General features: G+C 36.2%; 1 long non-coding RNA gene across 1 annotated transcript; it reads right to left on the minus strand.

Moving 5' to 3' along the window:
- Positions 1-1098: 1098 nt before the first annotated feature.
- LOC125328548 lies at positions 1099-17114 on the minus strand. The gene is made up of 4 exons (XR_007204831.1): positions 17037-17114; positions 16776-16945; positions 15512-15658; positions 1099-1225 (listed from the first exon to the last, which is right to left on the minus strand). It is a non-coding gene; the product is annotated as an uncharacterized LOC125328548 (long non-coding RNA).
- Positions 17115-17351: the final 237 nt, after the last annotated feature.

The raw sequence follows: 17351 nt of genomic DNA on the forward strand, positions 1-17351 counted from the left end.
TGCCTTAAAATCTGGAAAAGAAATTTTGCAGATCAAACGGTTGCCTGTATCAGTACCATGTCATATGTTGATTTTTTGTGTGTCAGAATGTGCTTTAACTAACAAGAAGTAAGGAATCTAAATTACTTAAGTGAATATATTTGAAGTCTATAATCTCTATTCACTATCTTGCTTTAGCTGTTGAATATTATAGGCAAAGAAAGGATGCAGAAAACTCAGATAAAATCCTATTAAAATGCAAATTACATGAATTTCTAGATAATGAAGTATGCATTAAGCTTGGAACACTAATGACCATAATAGTAAAAAGTATATGGCATATTTTATGTATCTCTACTTTGTGTTCAACTTAGATGAATGTACTGACATAATTATAGAGTTTTTATATTCTTTTTGCCGCAAAACTAATTGAGAGTTTTAGACTCCCATTTTCTTATGTGCATATTTGTTTTATTTTTCAGCTTATACAAACAAAATACTTCTGACCAACAAAAAGATTCTCAGATATCAGCAGCTACTTTTGGAGATTTTTGGGAATCCTAAAAAAAGACTTTTTTTTTACAGAGTCAAATGCAAATAACTCCATTTGCAATAGACACATAGTTTGACTCTGTATTTGACTCACGTTTCAAGTGATCACTGCTGTTACTTTTTTCAAAGAAAAAGGAGGCAACCATTAAGACACTAGGAAAACATTATTTCCTCTCTGTCAGCTTTTCTGAATTTTGTAATTTCTATGGTCTTTCAGCTGGTTTTGATCCTTAGTTAATCTGAACTCTCCTACCTCTAACCATTTCCTCAATAATGAGCTTGTTCTTTACAAAAGAGACTTTTCCTTTCATTTCAGTCCATTAGTAAAGTGTCAACCAAGGCAGAATTTCTCTTTGTTAAGGTGGCGAAATTTTTGAAATGGAAGTATAAAGCTACTCTCAGGATTGTATATTTAGAAACCTGCAAAATTCTTTTCATACAGCATTTTTGATGAATGTCACATGAATCACACTCAAAAGTCAATCAACTCATCATAAACTTAATGGATTTAACGGTGAAATATTTACTTATAATGAAATGACAGCCTTGTGTAGCCCTTACCTGTGAGGGCACCTTGTGAAATGCAAACTTGAAGGGCCAGTCACAGGGGTCTGTCACGGGTACGTGAGGTAAGATCATGGAGAAAACATTCTGATCATACCTGTTGTGGGATCATCTTGAGGCAGAGGAGGATCTGTCAAGAAGAACAAAGGTAGGAGAGCAGCATGAGAATTTAGTTGAACAAATGCCTTTTTTAACAAGCAGCTTGGGAGCTAGCATTAGTTGGAGCTGCCAATTCTTTTAAATTTTGTTGAATTACTTTTGGCAGAGTCCTACATTTCTCTAAGCAGTCATACTTAAAAAAACCCCCAAAAACAACAACTTTGAAGCATTAAGATTGGCTATGTCGTACTGATTTTCGTAAGTCACTAAAGCTACTTTGAAATATTTTGTGACTACTTTCTTCTTTTGTTGGACATAATTTATTATTTTAGCAATTACAGGAATAAAAAGGTACTTAACTATACCCTGCTCAGGATGATTCATAGATACAGCAGATTGCTACTGTCAATACTACATAGAGTCGTAGAATGGTTTGCGTTAGAAGGGACCTTTAAATCATGTATTCCCAACCTTCCTGTTATGGATAGGGACACCTTTCACTAGACCAAGTAGTTCAAAGACCCATCCAGCCTGGCCCTGAACCCTTCCAGGGACAGAGTATCCACAATATCTCTGGATAACGTGTTCCAGGACCTCAGCACCCTCACAATAAAGAATTTCTTCTTAGTATCTAATCTAAATAGAAAAATGGAATTGAAGACATTAACTTGCTTAGAAGGTAGGAAAGGTAGTTGTTTAGTAAATGGGAGAAGTTCTTGGCCAAAACTACCCTTTGAAAATAGAATTATGTAATTTAGTTAACTTGATGCTCAGAATTATGAGATTCTCAAGAGAGTAATTGTGAAGTAAAAATTCCAAATGATTAAAGAATTTTGTATATATTTTATATGGCCAGTAAGTACAACCTTAAAAGTGTTAAATAAATATTAAGACAACAAATATGGATGTAAACACTAGCTAGCCAGTGTTTTCTTTGCAGACAACTGAATCCATATATCAAACAATATCAATTTTCTAGTAACCTGCTACCTCATCTAACTCATCCTTTGCTGTAACTTAGAGCACCATGATGCAGAATTGGTCTCCTATGTCTGGTAAACTGATCTTTTTTAAACTGAATTAATGTTTTTTTTCTGTCAAATAATCTAGCTCTTGTTAACTAAAAATTATTTTGCTTGCCTTATCCTTAAATACTTAACCTATTCAGGTTTTAAGTTCACAAGTTCTGCATGAAAGATATTTAGACTTAAAAGCAGATCTAAATCATTGCATTGAACATGCTGTTGTTTTATGTAAAAGATCATTAAAGACTAATAATTAAATAATTCTTGACAAGCAGCAACTAACTCCTTAAGTCATTTACTCTGCTTTGTATCAAGCAACCAAAAAGAAATCAATGAATCAAACTTATTTTGCAATGTTAGGCAGAAACATTTGATTATATCTCCTTTTTTTCCGTATACATTTCAGTACAGTTGTTTAACAAAAAAGAAATCTAAACATAACATTTTAAAAGGGTGGGAGTACAGGGGTTTTTGTGTTATTCCAGCATCATTCCTGAAACGGAATCCATTGATGCAGCTATATACTTGTGACTTTACATTTTAGAAATAAGATTCTCCAGGTGAAACATGGAAACTAAAAGAAAAGAATAAAACCTGTAAGAAAACTTGTTAATGGCTATGCAAACAGAAACTTGGGTTACTGTGTTCTATTGCAAAAGTCCGGGGAAGTCTGTATAGAGGTTAGGTCTTTGAAACAAGATAATCATCCAGCACCTACTGTGAGCATCTGGCCTTTTCTAGATAAGGGGCATGGCTGGAGTTCCTCAGAAATTTGTCTCAACTACTTATAAATAGAAAAAGTTTCCATCCCCTAACAGGCTACATTATTATGTGCTGTGAGTATGTACTGAGCTACGGGGGAGACTGAAGGAGATTTGGAAGTTATTTGGTAGAAACCTGAAAGAAAAATTGACTTTAGGACAAAAATAGGATTGAGAAATTCAGAAAAAAAGTCTGAACTTTGTGTTACTGAGAAAACTGGGGCAGGGGCTCTCAGTGAGTCACTTGCTCCATCTGTCACATTGCTCCTACCTCCATCTTACATGTCTAACTTAATAGCAACCTCTCATATTTAATTGTGTTGATTTGTTTCTGGAAACGGGAGAATCAGAAACCATTTAGCCAAGGAGTGACGAGGGCAGATGTTTATGATGTCAACAGGGATAGCAAAATGTTAATTAGAAAATACTAATCAAGACTAAATCCAGTAAGAGGTATTTAATCCTCTGACTACTGTTTTCACAGCTTTCTCTATTAATCTTTATACCAGATGCACTAAAGGCTTAAATGTGAAAGGTGAAATACAGAACTGCAAGGAAAACCACATGAAAAAGACAAGCATTGACTTTAAACCTTTCTGGTCAGAAGTCCCCTAAACCACATAGCACAAAGATGAGCTGTCTGAATATCTTCAAAATATTCTCAAGGTTAGGAGTGCTGAGATTAAAGCTGGTAAAATGTTTCCTTTTTTTTTTACTATTTCTTTTAAATGGATTTCTGTTATTTTTTATTTACAAAGCTGATGAACTAGTTAAATAGTCCGTGAATCTTTTAATTAAACATTCCCTATGTGCTGCAAAATTAAATACAGCTTTCAAATATGCTTTTTTGGTCTTCATTATTAATTTAATTTTCAGTGATCCATTTTAATTGTATGATCTTTTATATGATTTCCACAGTAGCCAGGGAAATATGAAGTATTTCTGTGAATCTTAAACATCACTGTCCTGCTATTCTTACTATCACATTCAGATATTGAAAATATAAAGGGGAACAGAAGGCAATTAGGGACTCTCTCAGAAGAGAAGTTTGGCAATTTCTGGTGGTAGCAAGTCAAGATGTTGTCACTAGAGTCTATCTGGAATGAGCAGTGTTTGAGGTTCTGGAAGCTGATGATATTTTTGGTTGTGTTTCATCTTGTCCTCTGAACTTTTCTGACTGGTATCCAACTTCCTCCTTGTGTTCAATGGAAAAAAGACCATTCCAGGACAGATACTATAAAGGAACAGGGGTCTATTGGGGAAGGTGAGATGGATTTTCTTCAACATTAGAAAGAAAATGTGATTTTCATTTTTGAATTCATGTAGATACATATGAATACCATACACACACACACACACACACACATATATATATGGATACCTCCAAAGTTTGTGTGTCCAAACGTGGACTTGTAATCCTGTCTATTTTTATCCTCTCAGAGTCACTGAAACCACCCAATGTCCTTCTTAACCAATGGAGTTATATAATAATAAGCAATTCTATCCCTTCAATTCTTCTTACAGGGTTATAGCAATTTTTGGAATCAAATGCTTCAGACTCTTTGATTTGTAGAGAAGTTATAGGTCTACAAATGAAACCTTGCAGCAATTACACACTTAATATGAGCTTCATACTCCCAATAATCAGGTTTTCTTATGTGCATATAATTTGATATGTAAATAAAATTACATTATCTGTCTGTGCATAAATACACAAAAATATAGTTTCTACTGCAAGATATATAAATTTTACTTTTACTGCTTTTGATGTATTTTTGTCTTTTATAAGTCTAAATGTATTCAATCACTTCAATTTTATCTGATATAACATTACTATCATTTGAATTTTTAGGATTCATAACAGAGAGAATGTTCACAGATGTATGCACCTCACAAGAAGTATGCAGAAATGCAAAAGTCTAACCCAGTGATCACCATTGCGCTTACTGGATGAGATTCATGATTTTTTTTCATGACATTAAGACTTTGTTAAATCTAACCCTACGCATTAACAGTCAGGACTAGAAAATAATTTTGTTCTAAATTTCTTCCTGTTCTCTTGAATAAGTTAAGGAAAAATGTCTTTTTGAAATATCTGTGGAGTCTTGATCAAATTATTTTGGTGGGGTTAGTGAGTCAAAAAATTGAGATTGCTGATAAAATTCTCAATTGACAGTTGATGATTTCCATCGACATTGAGGTGGTTTTTGTTGTGTTTTTTTCTCTTTCTGTTCTGTGAATTACCTATATTTCCACTGATTCATAAACAAGAGTGAAAAGCACATTTTGATGTAAAGGTGATGAGTGCACATTAATGTGAAATATGATATTTAAAACATCTCATATCTTTTAATATCAAATTCATTTATTCTGTTGTAAGTAGAGATGAAATGAAGCATTGACATTTCAATCTGTGTGACGTTTGGACTTCTGATTTTAACTCTGACACATAGCTGAGAGCACAAAAAGGATTTGCATTGAGAAATTTGAATTTAACCTTCACCTAAAGTTCTGAGTATTTAGATTTACTGCCCTGGATTTTTGCTTTTTCTAGTTGTCAATGAGATAATATATTACTAACTAACATGTCAGTAAATCTGATGAGCAGATGTCATCACATCTTAGTCACTCTGAAATGAAAAAGTTTAAAAAAATTACACACTTATAATCCTAATCTAATTCCACTTTGTGTAAGTTACCCGGCTTTAACTCTTATCATGGTTTTCTTTCTTATCATGGTTTTCTTTCTTGTACATATGGGTTTTACTTCTGAAAAAAAACCATTACAGTAAATAGACCCAGCTATATTCCCAGCTAAGCTAATATTTGAAACCACGCTGTAGCTTTTATTGGATGGACACACGTGATCCACTGGAAATGGATTTCCTACTTCAAAACAGAAATTAATCATAATACTGTGGCTAATTTACAACCACATATATTCTATATACAAGTCCCAAAGATATATAAGAATTTCTGAAAAACAGCAGTCTCTTTCTTGCTATGTGAAAGCACAAAGGACTATGAAACCAGAAGACATCAAAAGAATCTTCTTGTATGCATTAGGGTTTTAAACTGGAACTGAAGCTAGAATATGAATGTTGTACCTCAAAGAGAAGGCATTATTTCATCACAGCATAATAAACCATACACTTTTTAATGTGTGAAACTTTTAGACTGGGAAGCTCATACAGTGGGCAATGCACTTCAGCATGACATATTTGTAAAGATGGGCTGAATTCATACCACATGCTTTGAGGCAGCTGTGAGTTCAAAATGATGCATCATTAATCATTACAGTGACTAAAGTGCTTCTGCTAATGTTGAAAGGATATGAATGTGTCCAAAGTTTGTTTTGTGCATATGTGACTATGAATGAAAATATAAATTGATCTTTTGATTTGGTTTCAGATGGTGCCTTTTTTTTCTGACTATGAGATCTTTGATATTTCTTCTGATTCCTGTTCATTCCAAATGAAAGGACTTTTGAAGATAAGATAGTGCTGGGAGGATTCAATTTTCTGGTTTACTTGTTTTTAGGGATAGTGTAGGAAATATTGGTTTGTTGTTTTTGTGGTGTTTATTTTTTTCTTTCTATTGTTGAACAAGCATCCCCTAGAGTTACTAAATTTTAGATGATTAGAAAGGAAGACTGTAGTCAACAGCTTATAACATTCTCTTGTTTTTATCTAATAGCATTTTACAGTAAAAAGTTTCTGTTGGCAAGTAGCTTGCTTGATATCCCTGCTGCCTTTCTCCTTGTTTACCACCATTGCCATTGCACACAATGTACATGTTCTATGAACATGCTGTCTACCAGCTGACTCATTACTGCACTCTCATAGAGTTTTTCATACAATCATTGGTGTAAATTAATGCAGGGTTTTTAGAATTGTCAAACAATCAGGCGGTGCTGGCTTACATTCACTCAGTTTGGAGGTTTGTAGCCATTGCTGTATCAGGTCCTGGTGCTATGAAGAAAGTCTCTGTTGTATTGTTGTCACCTTAAAAGCATGTGTATTTTGTCTCCATAGTGTTTAACTCCATGGGCATAGGTACCTTGGATTTGACAACTAGCAAAAGAATGTCAACATTCACACTGAACATTCACACTGAACACCACAGATTAACTGATCCATCTCCAGCAGATGAGAAGCAGGATTTGTGATAAGTCTGCCAATGCTGAACAATTTCACAAGGAAGAAACAAATCATCCCATATTGCAAGGCTATTCAAATGCTCTTCTTTCCCATAATAAGCCTGACAGTGAAGTTGGTACCCATGAAGATTTGCAGTTATGTATTTTCTCAAGGCTAGAACAGCACATCAGATTTCTCATTTTAAGTATTTTTTAGAGAAACAAATCTGTGCAAAGGTTTTGATGTAATGACTGTCATAGCTGTCTCTAAAAACAGAGGGGAAAAAAAACTCTTCAAGAATTGAAATCTATTTCGCTTGTTCATATGTCTACTTATGTACTTGTGCAAGGAAAACAAATTATGAGTTTAATGTCCATCAGTTAGGAAAAAAATAGTCAGTTCCATGTATTTTAATACATATGTGGAAGTAGACAGGGATGGGAAGAGGCGGTCTTTTTTAAGAAAGACTCTATGATGTCAGTTCTATTCTGCTTTTGCCATAAACTTGCTTCATTATATCTGAGGTATGGCTTTCAAAGCATTGTCTACCTGTCTCTGGGGTTTTGTGGGGATAAATGCATTAGTGTCTGAGTCATCAAGATGCTCTGATGGTAAGACACAAAATAACTTAAAATTAATAGGCTTTTTCTTCCTTCTTGTACACAAAGATTGTCTTTGTTTCCTACTGAATTAATCTGGTATTAATCAGTCCTATCTTTGCTTCTGTACATTGATCTGTGGGTTTTCTTTTCCTCTGTACAATCTCCTTGTAGGACTCCACAACACCAGCATGTCAGGTAAAATATTCCTGCCTGTGTTCTTATTGAATAATTTATACAATGTTGGCAATTCTAATGCTGTGTCAGATTCTCCATCATGTAAATAATTACACATGCACAGTGTGCCTGCAACCAGCCAAAAGAAAAAGTGAGTGTTTTAGTGAGATATAGGTGCATTATGAGGGAAAATCACTGTGGAAGTCAGTGCTTAGGTATTTTAAGCTTTCTTTAATGATAATATTTCTCAAAAATTAAGTCTGGGAAAATACCACCAACACCACCGTCTTTTCTTTATTGCAAGTTTTTCTTCTTAATGGCACGTGAAAATGGCCTTGATTTAAGACTACTGATTACAGATTAAGTAGGATTTATCTTCTTTATTTATGACAGCTGTAACAAGCTAACAGCCTGATGACCCTGTTCCAAAGAGAAGTGCAGATCATCATCTAACAGAAGAATTCTAAAAGAAAAAACCTGACAACAGTTTTGTTGGCTCATGTTTTTGTAACTATTCCATGAAATTGAAAGACAAACACCTTGGAATATATCAGGGAAATATCTGAATTGCCAACAGCATGACTGAGAAAGGAAAAATGATAGACATGAAAAACTGTAAAGAGTAATTTGAAAGGAGCTTGGACTTGGGGCTCTGAATTTTGGCTAGCTGCTTGCTTTAGAAGATAGTGAGTTACCTCTGAAGCACACTGATTTACCTCTGAAGCAGCACTGACTTCAAATGTTTGCTTTAACTTTTATCATGCTGCCTCTGTATGTTTCTTTCAGGTGATTAACATGGTGTTAACTGCTTCACAAACAGTTTAAAATAATTCCATTTTTAATGATAATACAACATAATGCCCACTTAAGTGCTTTCTTCTGGCAGCTCTACACTCTGCAACACAAGTTCTGTGGGTTGAATCATATTTTTCTAACCCTGGCAACATGGTACATGAGGCTTTTAAAGGGTCTTGTGTTTTAGAAAAAGCAGAATGAATTATTAAGTATGTCATTCCTACACAGACAATGTTGAGGAATACACACAGTGCAGGTAGCTTGGGGTGCAGCTGCAGTGGAGCTGCAGGTTGAGCTCTGGGTGGGAGCCCCAGGCAAGGGGCCATGAACTGCCAACCCAGGGACCTGTGGTCTGGCCAAGTGACCAGACGCTCAAAGACAGGCAGGAGCCAATAGCCCCCAGAATTTCCCAAGCTTAGATTGTAAGAGAATAAAAGCCCAGGAGTTCTTTTGTTCAGGGTCCCTCCTTGGAGTCATTCAGTTTGAGCTGTTATTTTGTTATTGGACCAAGATTAAATCATCTGAAGGATCTGGGTGTCTGAGGCTCTGCTATTGGAAACCCGTGGTTGAGCCATTAAGGAGACCTGGTGTGACTCTGAGTGTGGGGTGTGCAGCTGGGAAGGGGCCTCACACCCAGCTCAGGTGGTGTGAGTGTGTCTGCCAGAGTGGCTCCTGGATGGTCAGACAGGGAAGCTTCCCTTACACAAGAAGTAAGAACAATTGCTGATTTCCTTAACCAGGAAAATTCTACCTGCCTTGTTGGTAATGGTTCCATTTCCTCAGAGTACAGATACACTTCTGTGGATTGATCTTATGCTGACTTGGGGTTTTAAAAAACAGATGATAAAAATAAGGTAACATTCTCAGAAATTTGAAGATCCACTCCTTAACGAAAATACAACAAAGAAGTCTATGTCAATGTTGATATTACTTGTACCCATTCTTCCAATTCTCTTGCAAATTTGCAAAGCATATTCTGTTTCCAAATATGCACACTGCATTTCCAGTTATGTCTGATGAAATGAGTGGAGTATGGCCTCCTCACAGAAATTTTATGTAAGCAGTTACCCTGGGAGCTCTTAGTGTAAAACATAACCTAAATATTAATAAGGACAAATGTTCAGAACTCAGAACAGGTGTTAATGCATGCACCCTGCAGATAAAGCCAGTAGTAACTGCTAAGCTAAATCCTCTTAAATATCTCTGAAATGTTACCTCTTAGCTGTGATGTTTGACTGCTGAAGAAGATGCCAAGAATTTAGTGCTGTTTCTGTGACCACTGTTGACTTTTCTCAAAAAGAACAAGAAAATTATATTGGACTACTGCTAAATTGTACTGGAAAATAGTGATGAACTTTATAATATTAACAGTGGAGAAAAAAAACCCTTGACATTAATATTAACAGCAGTTAATATTTTAGTGTCAAGGTGATGCAAGGGCTGGGTGTTCCCTACAGGCTGGTAGCCACAAGGTGTCCCCTGGGCTGGCACTGCACGGGCCTTATCAGACCGGGCCTGTCCCATTGTCCCTAGTGAGGTCATCAATTCAGCTATAGAACTGATGGTACGAAACTGTAAAATCTGCATCATTTTGAGATACTACTGTGCTAAACTTTGAACTAAAAATCAATCTTTTTGAAGGCCTTTGTTATATTTACAATCTGGACCCAAGTACACTGAGGAGGATTTTCTAGTCACATAAAAAAATTACATTCTTTGGGGTTGAAATAAAAGCACTGAGTGCAAATTATGTAATTTACTGGTTAAAAAGCCTGTTTTTCTTTTTCCCTTGCATACTTCCAGGAAAATAGGAAATTTTTTCTGTATTGAAAGATGTAGTTTCTCGTAAACACTGATTACACCGATTTATGAGATGATTACAACTGGGAGAACCAGCTATTGATCAATCCTATGATCCTATTGTCTTTTTCAAGGGGAGGCAAGTTTCCACAACTAACTCTCACTCTCAGGATCTTTAGAATCTGGAAAAGCACACTGCATAAGGAGTAGGGCAGAGAAAGAAGAGTAGGGAAGGGTAGGGGGAGAAAGGAAGGGGAAGCTAAACTGTGTTGGTTATTTTTTTTTTTCCAAATCATTATATAGTGGGGCTTGACAGTATTACACCACAATTTAATATCAATCAAGTCCTAATTTTTATAAACTTAGTAGTTGTAGAAAACCAAATAGAGCACTGACAAGGCAATATGATGTTAAACTTGAATGCATTTGATGAATAATATTCAACAATATGAAATATTAATTGTACATTCTCCTGGACCTGTTAGCAAGACAAGCACTTTTAAACTTGACTTTGCATTTAATAAAGGCAGACAGAAAAATCTTGCCCTGATGTCCCTAATTAAACCTGAGCTCTCTACTCAGTTCATGCACTCCATTTTTTGTTCTGCATCCTGTATCCTGCTTGAAACCATGCACAAAAACAAAGTAATATTGTACACTGGAGGAAAAAGATCTTTTGGTATTCTTAACAAACTCAGAAATATCCACAGAGTGGGATGACATTTATTTCTAAAAACACACTAAGTGATTGAAGTAAATAAATCATCTTGAAGGTACAAGCAAAATTGCCAGTCAGTTTACCACTGGTTAAGTAGGCTGACATGACAGCAAGGTACAAAACGTTGTGAATACTAGTATTCACTAAAAATACTTATTGAAGTAGCTTTTCAAAGGACTCCTACAGATGCAGCAGAACATAAAAATCCTCCTGTTTAAATAGCTGCTGGTCATATGTGTTTTCTTCTCTTGCTTTGAGGCATTTACCAGGGAAAGTCTTAAACAGTTCCTGAATGAACACAGTTTTTATCTTGGTGCACCACGAGTGATGGATCTTTATTTACATTTCAAAATCTAGGAGAAAACTGTGATTATTCAGGGGCTGCTTCATGGTCTATTCAGACTTCTTTTTATGAACAGCCATAAGAGGTGAGAGGCAGTGGCCTGGGTGAGGCCAGGAAATGCCGTTTTCTCTTGGAACAGTAGGTGAAGCAGAACTTGCTGATGTAGATTTAGTGCTCAGTCAGTCAGTCATTCCTTCACACACAGGTGGACACTGCCATCTGGAGAGTTAGACTCTCAGAACATCTTTGTGACAGCAAGATAGAAGAAGGAGATGGAGGTTCTTTGTAAACCATAATTATCCACACATTACAAATGGTGTGAGAATTAAAGATTATCTTCTTCCACATAACTGATTGAATATCCTGTTAGGGTATCTGATGTTATAGTGTTGTTGCAAGTGCTCTCAGTTCAGTCTGCTGAACTTTCACAAAAGCTCTCCAAGACCTCTACTGAAATCGTTTCATTAACCAGAGGCATAATATGTGCAGTGCTTCTTTCTTACCTTCATCTTTCACTTAACAAGGAGCAATTATGTATATTCTTCTCAGCTTCCCTTAAGAATATAACAGCCTGTGAGATGTCTGTTCCAGTCTGTGCCTTTTACATCAGTAAAATGTTCATAACTAACACTTCCATTTCTAAAAAAATAAATAATGACAGTTTGTTTCTTTCTCCATTTTCATCCCTGTAATGAGACAGTTTTAGATGTGTCCCAGCTACTTTGTTCCTTTCTGGCTTGAAATATTCAGTTTTATATATACCATGTATCATTAATATTAGTTAAAGTAACTGAAGTAATGTCTTGGTAAACCTGTGTGCTATTATGCGTGCAGAACATATAAAGGACCTATGGTTTGAACATTTAGTACTTAATGTGTTGCCATGGATGTTTTGAAACGTGAAGATAATCTATTACAGAAAATGTAAACACCAAAGCAACTCCGATTACTTTCTTTTCATGCCTGCTTGTCTTTAAGGTGAAGCAGCAAGAGCGTGCTTTCAAAAGAAAGACTTCCATGACAACAAAAGAGAGTGAGGGAAAGAAGAGATAGCTGATTCACATGTGTCTTTTTAGCCAAGAGGCATCCTGAGATGCTTTTACTTCATTTGTTTATGCTACAAGAAAGCAAACAAACAAAAATTGAGGGTATTTTTTAACCACTATGCCCTGCTCTCCTGGAGATGGCTCAACACCTGCCTGCCCATTGGAAGGGGTGAATTAACTCCCTGTTTTGCTTTGCTTGCATGCATGGCTTTTGTTTTCCCTATGAAACTGTTTTTATATCGACCCATGAATTTTCGACCTTTCACCCTTCCAATCCTATCCCCACTGGAGGGGGAATGAGCAACTGACTGTGTGGTGCTTGGCAGCTGGCTGGGGTTAAACCACAACAACAAATCAGACTCCTGGTCAGGTAAAACATGCCAGAAATCCAGCTGGGCTGTTGCAAAACCTGATGGAACCTCCTGATCCCATCCTGTGGCTGTGCAAAGTGCAGAAGATGTCTCTGCCAGACTTTTGGTGTGGCTCTACTGGGTAGGAATACACTGAACACAGGGTTATATTGTATCAAGGCAATGAAAAGTAATAAAAGATAAATCACAGCAGATAAATCATAGCATTTGAACAGATACGTCTCTTGAACATTCATCACACTTCTAACAGGTGCTGTTAGTAGCACTGGAGATTGGTGGAGCTTCTTTATGCCATAGCTTCATCCCTTTCTATTCTCATCATGCTAGATAAAATCTGCACCTCAAATATGCTAATAGTAGAGAGAGCAAGTTTGGGGCTGGGCGGGAGGGAGGAAAGAAAAGGAAAATCTCTATCTTCACTCTGAAGCAATCCTATTCAGTAGAACAATTACAGTGCAACTGCCTAAACTGCTACTGTAAACACTATATTTTACCAAAAGAACCTCAGTAAATAAGTCTTAAATATAGTATAAGATACTTAAAGCTGTATGTATGCATATAACCCCATAAAAGTAAGTTCAACAGATGTTTAAATGGATCCTTATAATTCTATGATAATTTAAGTAAATCACAAGGCTGGCAACACTTTGTTCAACAAAGAGAGTGCTTACTGCAAAGAGAGAAATATAACTGTAACACACTTGTGTGTGTTTTTTTCATAACTAGGACACAGAATATTCTTGAATTATAGTTCCAGTGTTTTCTGTCAAGAATTTCAATCCTTGAATTCCTGTGGAAGTAGACATATAGGTGCACATACCAGTAGTGTATGAAAGCACAAAGTTTCTTACTTCGACTGACAGGACTAATGGAAACATGTAGAACTTTGGTGGTACCTGGAGACAAATATCAATATCATATTCAAAAATATTTGATCTATTTAGATATTCAGCCTATGGATATTGGTCTTTGATATATTACATATTATCTCCAAACTTTAAATTCTGAACTTTGGTGTTGCACTGTACCTTGTGTACACTGTATCAACATCCAGACCATCATTTTAATGCAACACACTGCTTGTAACTGCAAGTGATAGGCTAAAGGAGGGAAATCTAACAAACATATTTCAGTTTTCTTCCCTCTCTAATATACATCTGTGTATATGCTGAGTCAAGAACACACCTTTTTCATCTCTTATCTCAGTGAAGATAAGCTATACATCGGTTAAGGAAGGAAAATAAAACAACTCTTGCTGAAGTGCTGAACTTGCTTTTACTTTAAGCAGAGCTACTTCCCTGGTTGCCACAAACATAGAAAAGGTTTTTTAAACTACAGCAGGTTTTGTAATACAGGCACTCACTAGCTGTTCCTTCTTGCAGGTTTTCATCATCTCTGGCACTGTGATTTCTTGGTCATAAATGTGTCTTGCTAACCAAGATGCTGCAGGAAGTTGTGGAAAGATTGAAGATATAGTTGGTTGCAACATGTAAATGTATGTGTTGAGTAATAACTCATTAAAGAAAAGTGATGTTAAGAACAGAGAAAAAATTAAGTTTTTATAATTATTGGGTTTTCTTCTTAGTGGAAAATAATGGAAAACAAAAGCCACATCCTCATCTTTGGCTGAAATGTTCCCTTCCACATCCAATCAAGCACAGATATTTTCCTTGGCCCTCTTTTTGCTGCTGATGTATTTATAGCAACATGTTTTATTATCTCTCACAGCAGGGACCAGATTGAGTTGTAACTGAGCTTTTTGCCTTTCTAATTTTCTCTCTACGTGACCTAACCACAACCTTGTACTCTTTAAGAACAATAGGGCAACTTAAAACTAGTTTCTCCAGGAAATTATAATAAATAATCATATAAATATAATATACCTGATATAAAATTTTCAGATTTCTATAATTTTATAAGGCTGTTACTATATCTAGCAGTGGACAGGTGTAAGAACAGAATCAATAAGTTTCCAATAGGAAGGCATGTCATTTAAAGAAGTACTTGTGTAGGACCACTGAATCAAAATTCCTGATAAATCAGAATAACCACAAGGGATGGTTATGTTTACCATGGTTTTTTACCAAAATTATTTTAAAGATGTTAAGTAAGCATCAGCAAATAGATTAATAAATGCCAGTTGGTATTGCTGCTCTGGGATGTGATTTACCTAACTGTAGGCTATTTGTTGAGTATTAATTAAATTAACTAAAAACTTGCTGTAAGTTTAAGGCCCTAATAAGAAGTGAATTCGTTTATTTATTGCATTAACTTCCTGCAGGCAGACAATTATTTCCATGTCATCACAGTTTATTTCATCCTGTTATTTTGTGCATTAAGGAGCACTCTGCTGAATATTAAATATATGATGATATTCCCATCTATGTCATTTAGCAAATTGTTTCACTCAGCCCCACGGCTGTCAGTACATACCAACGTGTCTGAGAAAGAATACAAATCCAAATCTATTTATTTTGCCATATGTGATGCAGTATGTGATTTATACCCGAAAACAGTGCTAAGAAAGTGAAAGGTCCATCTACCTGGAGCTACAGCTACAAGGGGACTGTAGCCTCATTTCCCACTTCCCTGTAGGAGAAGTGCCTTTACTTGTCTCCGCCTCGTCACTTCCATTTTGCTTCAGCTCTCCAAGGTATGTTGCACAAAGGAGCACAGGAGCTAAAACTCTGCTTTGAGGCAGAAAGGAGGAGATTTCAGTGAAAAGGGAGGTTACAATAAAACTCATCAGCCAAGTTCTATGCACATGAAAGAAGAAACAGAAATACATATGCAGATATTTATTTACAACACAGTCTAGCAGTGGGAAGACAGGAAAGAAGAACACACTAATGGTTTCAAAAATGGCTTTCAAGACCCAGGTGCCAGCAAGGCCATGTTTTCCAACAAAAAAGCCTGAATTAAAGATGTAGTTGCTATGTGTCTCCTATTCTCCATTTTTTAAAGGAAACTTAATTCATGTTCATTTTAGATATGCACAACTCCCACTTGCTGAATATTTACATCTCATCTGAGGTCTGTGATGTTTTTTTGCTTTACAAGTGAGTATTCATGGAAGTGGTGTGGAAATGTTAGTGCAAAGGAAAATGGAGAGAACACCTGAAACAGTGAATCACTTTACTATATAGTGGCTGCACCTACAGTAGCACTACAGTTAGGACTGGGAGAAATAAATATTCTAGTTACCCCTGTGAACCATATGTTGGATACAATAATGAAATAGACTTCAAGAACATGGACTTATTTCCCATGTGGAAAAAATAAACTGGCAGATGAATAACAGGAATGCACCTGGTGCACTCCCACTTCTATGGGGCATTTTATCTGCAGGTCTAGGCTGGCCTGAGGTAGGTTTTAATCATTCAAAACATGGGCAATGTCAAGTCCTGAGTGCCAGTGCTCAGGTCACAGATGTACATCTACCCTTCCATGTTAGTACATAATGTAGACATAGTAAGAGTCACTTCGTGGAGGGTAAGATGTCAAGTCTCTTCCATATAATTACTCTTCCAGGAGGGTAAGATGTTAAGTTTCCATATAATTACTATGATTTACTAACACTGATGAATTCTTTTCAAGTCATATCTGGTTAAATTACAAAATGCATCAAATTAATAGTTCGCTCAACTCTGTTTTAAGGAAAGGAAAAGCTCTTCTCAGATTGTTTTTAAGTTCGGATTTAGTTCCTCTAATCTGCCAAGTTTTTGCAAATAAAATATGCCTCATCCAACTTAGCCAATGCTGCTCTATAGAAAAGCATTGGTTTTGTTCAAAGTAAATTATTCTTACCTTCAGACAAGGGATTTTTCTAGTAGAAGGTACTACATGATTAGATGGCTTAAATTCAAAGTAATGCTTTAGGTTCAGCTATTAGTCTAGGTAGGAAAGCTCAAAATGGATTTCTGTTTGAGTTCCAGATGACTTCCTGGTTTGATGAAGGGTCTCTTCTGTCAAAAACCCTAAAGAAAGGAAAGCAGTAGAGTGTCTTTGGCTCATGTAAGGAGGCAGCGCTCTCCACAAAAGCATAACAAAAACACCCAAACAACTCACCCTGCCAGTTTCTATTAAGTATTAGGTCCCTCCTTCAAGCAGGCTGTGGTGTCAGTAGCTTCCATGACTCAGTCAGGCTGTCACTTCTAAAGAGCAGCTGCAGCAGCCGAGGAAGCCTGTTGACTTCACATAATCCTGATGAGTCACACTGTGACACCCTCTGAACCTGATATGCAAAATCCTGCAGTCCTACATCGTAAGAGTTCATGCAAATCCTTTGCCAATTTTTATCTACATGAATTTGTAGACGGAGAGTTCTGCTTTGATTGGAATATGATAATTTGCTTACAGGCAAAACAATCCCCTAAACAACAG

This window comes from Corvus hawaiiensis, chromosome 1 (assembly GCF_020740725.1).
Source record: "Corvus hawaiiensis isolate bCorHaw1 chromosome 1, bCorHaw1.pri.cur, whole genome shotgun sequence".
Taxonomy (NCBI): domain Eukaryota; kingdom Metazoa; phylum Chordata; class Aves; order Passeriformes; family Corvidae; genus Corvus; species Corvus hawaiiensis.